The sequence below is a fragment of the Enoplosus armatus genome, chromosome 8, assembly GCF_043641665.1.
Source record: "Enoplosus armatus isolate fEnoArm2 chromosome 8, fEnoArm2.hap1, whole genome shotgun sequence".
NCBI classification, from domain to species: domain Eukaryota; kingdom Metazoa; phylum Chordata; class Actinopteri; order Centrarchiformes; family Enoplosidae; genus Enoplosus; species Enoplosus armatus.
The window spans coordinates 12461930-12469537 of NC_092187.1; positions in this window are offsets into that span (position 1 = coordinate 12461930).

The following is a 7608-nucleotide window of genomic DNA, read 5'->3' on the forward strand; positions in this document are numbered from 1 at the left end:
TTAGCTCGTCCTCGGGATGGTGATGAGCCCTGTGGCGAGTGAGAGCGAGCAGGCAGAGCGCGCTCAGCACACACGCGAACCTGCCGAAGGCCGTTGGAGTCGTGCGTTGTAAATTATGTACATAAGTCGCTGATATTATTCGGGTACACATGAATGGCCGGTCGCGCAACTTGGAGCCGTCAGACCGAGGAGCGAGTGGGAAAATCTGTACACCAACGGCAAGCATCGTCTGAACTGGAACACGTACCAAGTGCTCTCTGACCGCCTTTCACACAGACCGAGGCTCGACGACTCCGGTGGGGATTTTCAAGCCGTCAACACCGCGGCTAGCGTGTCAAATGTAAAGAGAAAAACAGACGCAACCGAATTTTCCGAGAATTTTTTTCTAACGCTTTTTTGTAAAGGTATTTTTTCAGTGGGTGTAAAATATTTTTTGTAGGCTTAAAGCCCAATGTAAATCTCGTTTGTAAGAAAAAAACCCTACAGGAATAATAACAAATTAATTTATCAGTGAGTTAGCTTAGTTAGCTATCTGGGCTGTGCAGCTCGTTTTTTTAAATAAATATATCGCTGGACCGACGAGCTACGGTGTTACATTTGGGTAAGTGCTGTTTGTTTTTATTTATATACAATGCAAATAGTGATTTTCGTGATTCCTCAGTGAGACATTATTATTATTTTGTTCAGTCTGTTTAAGCACTACGAGTTGGCTTATTAGCTATTTATCCTCTCCTGTGGCTGCTTATTATTCTGAAATGAATGATACTGTGTAAAAACACTTAAGTCAAGTGCAGACCTGCGGGCAGTCCGGCTGACAGGCCCTCAGACTCACACTGTTTAGCCCATCATTTGAATGATTTGCCTTGAGCTCAGGGCACTAAAGGCCAGGAGGTTTGGGGATTTTGATTTGTGGTGGTGCCAGTCGTCTCAGTCACTGTGCTCATGCCCCGTATCGTGATTGTACTTTGTGTCTTTCACCGTTTGCATGGCGTTTCTGAAGTCAGCTGAGCAGCCAGCTAGCCAATAGCTGCACTTCATGGTGCCTGCACATCCAGGCATCATCGTGTCATATATGCTGTAGCCTATAAATAACGTGCATTAATTGCGTTTTGCCTCAGAGCCGGTGACTACTGCACATCATGGGCTCTTTTCTCGAAGCAATTTTTTTTTTTTACAATATGTATGTTAGAGAATTAAAAGAGCATCCTAAAAATCCATCACAATGTCTGCTACACCTATATGTATCTTATCCATACATTATGTATTACATCAAGCATCCCCTCCTCAACTCTGGTATAGATATTTTATAGATGTATATCAAAACGTTGCATCTGATAGTCCCACTGGGAGCCATAGTGGTGTACTCAAAACATTAGGGAGGATGCTTCCTCTCCGAAAAAGGCTGACAGCTGCTAAACTACGGAAATCAACACTTTGCTGATCTCGGAGTACTCCATCATCCACACAAGTTCAGAGACCGTTTGCAGGAGTAAAAGGGGCTCAGTTCTTGATATGAGCTCCAGGGCTGCTAAGCTACTTTAGTGACATGTAATCCTGATTCATCATTGGCTGATTAAGGAGCCTTTCTCTCACCTGGATTAGAGGAATCCTTTGGTATGGGATGGTTCTGCTCGTTGAGGGGAATGAAAGAGAACAAAAAGGGGGGTTAGATAACACATATTCTCTCTGTCTCTCTCTCAGGGAACAGTACTGTGTGTGTGTGTGTGTGTGTGTGTGTGTGTGTGTGTGTGTGCGCGCTACCTACACTGCACTCTCCCATGCTTGACCTGGATTGGACAAAAGTCCCTGTTGTGTTTTCAGCCTTGAGTTTCCCTAATGGGAAGAGAACAATCATTGTGTGTTTGATTCTAGGGGCCAGCATTTGATATTTTTAATCAGATTTCAAAACACCGCCTGGACTGAAGACGCACAGGGGAGCAACATGTGCTGAACCAACTCGTGCAAACATTGAGTAGGAGGAGTAGTCAGAGCAGTTTTAATTTCATTATCTTTTCTTGTTCAATTGCACACACACTGCTTAGTTAAATTACTGTGCTGGATTTACATAAAAACAGGTGACTTTTAAGATCTGTTCATTAAGACGTTGAGTTTAAATTCTTCCCTCCCTGTATATTGCACAGTGCTTGTCTTGAACAGTGTAATTAATCGTACTTGTACCACACAATCCCAGTTTGAGCCTGACCACCTCCTGTTTTTCAAGTCGGCAGCAGCACAGACAAAGTCGGCTCTTTGTGGGTCTACACCTGCCACTTACAGTGATGTATCCTGGTGTGACTGTTAGACATGGCCTCACTGAACAAACATGGCCTTTTGTTTTTACCTGCCAGTGTGGTCAACAGCTGAGCTGCGGACTTCTGTGATCCTCAGAACAGTTGCTGCTTGACATCGAGCCCATTTGAATTTTGGCCAGCAGCTCTCAGACCTTGTGCTACCTCTGCCCCGTCTCCCCACATCACTCAGCCTCCATGTCCTCTTTAAATCTCTGTGGGACTAATGCTGAATTGGAAAAAAAGACAGGATAGATTCAAGTGTTGCATTAACCATGTGTGGAAAACTAGTTTCAGGCTGAGGGGTATTCCATTACTCAATCAGCTAAATTCAACACAATTCATACTTCCCTGAGCTCCCAGTCTACAGCCAAATGTATCTGCTGAACCTTTCCACTTATTCCTGAGCTCCTGCCTGGTGAAATAAAGCTCACTCAGTCTAGTAATCAAAAAAGGGATAATATGTAAATTATTGTAGCTGGCAGTTGATGAAAGGACCTTGTTAAAAGACTGAAACACACACGCATACTTGCTGATAAAACACCTGTGCTCTCATAACTTTACACCCGTACTAACTGATGATAACTTGACAATCAGTTATTTAAATTCAATGTTGCTTTTTCAGTTAAACTCATTCAAAGTTATTTTTAATGCACAAAAAACCCTATTAATTTCAAATAAAGAAAAATGTCGGCTTTCTTAAAAATGGTCAAAGTGGACTGAGTGAGCTCAGGAAGAACTGCGCTCAGTTGCAGATTATGATAGCAATAATTAATGTAAGAAATCATTCTGGACGTAGAAGTAGGGCTGCTACTGACAATTCGTTTCATCATCAATCAATCTGCTGATTTGTATTTGTATTAATTGTTTGATGTATAAATTAGTGGAAAATGGCCATCACAATTTCCTAAAGCTTAATATTATTATTATGTATGCAGTCAACTATCACATAAGACAAAAAACCCTCACAGCTGAGAAGCTATAATTGGTATTTTTGCTTTAAAAAATGACTGAACGATAAATCAATTATAAAAAATAGTTGATGATTCATTTTCTTTTTATTCATCGTTTGAGCTCCACTTAAAACTGTTTTGCATGGAACAGGTTTACAGTAAAACAGGCCTTCACCCTGCTCTCCCTCGGCCCTCTGCACCCAGTCTCTCGCTGTGACACTGGACATCCAAACGGAAACTATTCCCATGCTAATGTAATCACCTCTTGTTTTCAACCTTTTCCAACTACTAAAAGCATTCCTCCTCTTCATCTCCTCTCCTCTCTCCTCTCCACGCACAACTGTAGCTGCTTTTGTTCGGGCAAAAATTTAGCTATAGTCACTGCTTTCATTCACACAAACATTGGCACATATTTTATCAGGCAAAATCCCCCCCCCCACAGCCCACAGCCCCCTTTTTTGTCTGTGCCACCCCCCTCTCTTTATCTCCCTCTTGTTCTCTTTCACACACACATTTTTCCCACCCCTTCTACTAGCCGGCCCCCCTCGCTCCATCTCTCCTTCCCTCTCTCTCTCTGTTTGAAACTCTGCTGTCCGCCTGCTCCCACCAGCGACAATCCCTTCCTGTCCCCCTCGCCACTTTTTATTCACTCTTTTCATCTACACGTCCCCCTCAATTGCAAAAACGGCGTTGTCTGTGCGGACACACACACACACAGAGTCCCCCAGCTCTTCCTTTGTCTGCCTGCCTAATTTTCCAGCGGCAGCTTGGTTCCAGGGGATTAATGTGTGTATCCCCATGCAGTAAGGGATGAAAAAAGTGCAGGTTGCAGATTAGGTTGCATTGTATTTTTGTTGTGTTTAAAGTTATAGATTGCGTAGGAGATGTGAGACTTCCGTGTGTGCACTTGTGTTTGTCTTTGTGCTGTAGAGAGTGTAAGTAATGTAAGGCTTTTTTTCCCCTCCTTGTCTCAAAACTTTGAGCACAGATAACAAAAAAGTTCTTGCAAAAACAAATGGGGCTTTGAGAATAGAATAGAAATCACATTTTTTGCAGTCACGAAGCAAAGGTGTCACAATGATTTTCGCTGTGCATTTCAGACATGATTAGGCAGCTGCAGGTGTTCGTCTCCCCGTACAAGAGCCTCACAGAAGCCTGGAGGGCAGGCAGAGTGCTGCACCTCAGATGTTCAGTTCTCATGTACTCCAGCACAGATAGAAATATTAGCAGACAGTGATTCTGACATGTGAACTCGATGTACGCCACATCGCTGCCGAGGAGAGATGTCACCGTTTTAGCCGCGACGTTGGCTTTGTTATCTTCAACTTTGGTTTACCGCGTTTGCCCACGCGGACAGTTGCTTGGTCATTTGGCTGGTGTCAGGAAATTCCTTTCAGCATTCTTTCATTGAAAGGGGGACATTTGGACGATTGGATGCGGGAGAGGGTTTGCTTTTGATGTGTGTGTGTCATTGTGTGTGTTTGTTTTGTCTGTGTATAAAACATAAAAAGAGTATGAGAGGGAGAGAGAGAAAGAGTGAAATACAAAGTTTGTTCTAGCCTGCTGGTGTGTGTCTTATAGTATCTGTGTGTGTGTGTGTGTGTGTGTGGAAGGGAGACTGGGCGGGTGTGAGAGACAGTGATGGGGTTGAACGTGTTTGATGTACTGTGATAACTCTGTCCGGTATGTGGCTTTCATGGGAACTCCTTGCCCTGGGGACATGGGCGAATAAGCTCCTGTTTAAAGGGCAACTTCCCTCTCTTTATCGCCTGTTGTTTTTCCCCCTTTATGTTCCCCACATCCTGTTAGCCCTTACCTTTTTAGACTCACTGTACACTACTGTATGACCCCTCTGTGGACATCATTTTCCTTTAGTTATGGTCATGAAAGTCTTAGATAAGTCTTTTGTCCTCTATTCATTAGGTTTATTATTATACTATGTATTTATTATACAATAGATCATTTAATTATTGTTTGTAATGCATGTAATGACCCACCCAAGTTATTGATAATAAAAATTAAATTAATAATTAGTTACAGCCCTATTTATGGAGTAGCGTTGGGTATAATATGATATACACAATAGAGATTTGTTAACTGGTAGAGGTTCTACAATACAGTATCTGTCAAGGGAGCTATCACTTTCATGTTGTATCAGGACATCATGGGCCTATATGACAATTTACGTCACTTTCACAGTGTAATAAACAGTTGTATCCATATTGCCTTCTCATATGTGTCAATGATCTCATAGCTAGTGTTGTTGCTTTATGGTATTAGGTGTGGAGTGTGCTGCAGGAAGCTACTTGTTTAATGCTAATTACAGTTTGTCTCATGTGTCTATGTCTCGGGAATGTTGCTGAACTGGAATCCTTTCTTGTTCTTCACAGGAGCCTCTTAGCAGTTGGTCTCATATCAGCCTATTGTGTTTTTTTAATTTGACTGACAGCTACTAGCATTGCATGTCAGACTCCACTGCTTTGAGCCTGCAGAGACAACAGGCCTGATGTGAGTGCTAATGACCGCGTTATAAAAGAGATAATAGCTGCTGTGAGCCCCTAGACGAGCCCCCAGAAGTCACAGTGGGCTTTGCTCATTAAAATTGAAGAAAAAAGTCTGGACTTGCTGCTGCGACTTTGACTGAGCGCCTCTATCAGTGAAGAACACATTTCAGTAGCCAAGATAGACTGCACATGCGCAGTCCTTGTGGGTAGCTTCATACCTAAGAGTGCTGTAACCCTAGACAGGGGTGCATACAGTGGCCCTTGAAAGTCCCACGTGTTCAGCTGTAAAGTAATATGCGTTGAGTTGTAAACTAATATGCAAAGTGAGTTAATACCCTGACTCGGACTGCACTTTTTACTTTGCATTTACAGCACGCTCTCTTCCTGTACGTTCATCTGCTTTATCATAAATGGTGACTTTAGGGGTTTATTACATCAGTAATTGGTAGCCCAATCCCCGTCTTCTTAGATATTGACTCCAGAGTAACTTCATGCTGGCTGTTGTCCTAATGAAACAGTTCTGATGCCACCACTTGGCTCTCAGAAGGCAGAGGTGATATAATACAGAGGGACAGATGGGGAGTGATAGAGGAGAAGTGAAGATAAAGATGTCATCAGAAAGATGCCCACCAGTGTACACACACACTCACACACAAAACACACATAAACCCATGTGATTGTAGGGATATTGCCATGTCAGAGGGTTCCTGCTTCACCTTCTTCTGGCAGAGGATAATACTGAGGGCCAATTTAAAACGGTCTCCATGTCCTCTTTAAATCGGTCTGAATGGTTGACTGGGTATGCACTGACTAATTCTGTCGGCTGATGCCTGTGCCGATGATAATCATAATCACAGTTGTGTATATTTATGAGCCCTTTGTTGGAGATGTGTGGTAGTCACTCCAGTGTAGTTCGACAATCCCTCTGCGGATGAATTATTCACACTCAACCGGCCCATAGTTCATCATCCATATTTAATGGTTGGGATCGCAAACTCCTAACTGCAGCTCTCTGTTGACTAATGGAGCCGTTGAACACAACTTAAGTCACAAGACGCTGATAAACGTGCACTTGATGATAGGTGAAGCCATGTGTAATTCTTGACCAGGCTAGAGGGATATTCTTTGAGGACTTAAATGTCAAAGTTTAGCGCATAACAAAGATGTGCAAAGTGTTTGTTTGGCAGGTTAAGCAGATTAAACTTTGCTCTCCTATATGGGTTATGGGATATTTGTATTATATACGGGGACAAGTTGGGCTGCCAGAGTTCACTACTGAGTTTGAATTGTTCAATTAATTACCTCAGGTCACTTTGGCAAGTGGCTGTGGGAAAATTAGGGACTACTTTTTTTTTTACCCTGTATCTGATTACTGGAAACAAATCTTCAAAATCTACTCACATTAGGGTTTCTGTATGTTTGCAGCATTTTGCCCCCTCGTGAGCTTAATTGCTAAAAATGCATCACCAACGTTTTACAGGCAATAAACACTTCATATTCTCGAGGGAAATACAGTGTCTCTTTGCAAGAATGAGCAGTGGTTGGCCTTACAAGAGCTGTTGAATGAGTTACAACTCTTCTTCTTAGTGGAAGATGTGTGCATTTCATGATCAATCCTATCTAATTTTACACTTACTTGCTGAGCTACTTTGATAGTCCATTTCCTTACAAAGATACTGCAAGGATTTTCTGTGAGGTTACTTGTTGGCCCTTTTTGTCCGTCTAAAGTATAGGGGACCCTCTGACTTTCCTATTCAAAAACATCTCATCAAATACAAACAGTATCCTACTTGCATTCTTCTTAAGAGAGTTAAAAATGGCAACAACATGACAATAACTCTCTCCTCTGACTGTCTGAATATT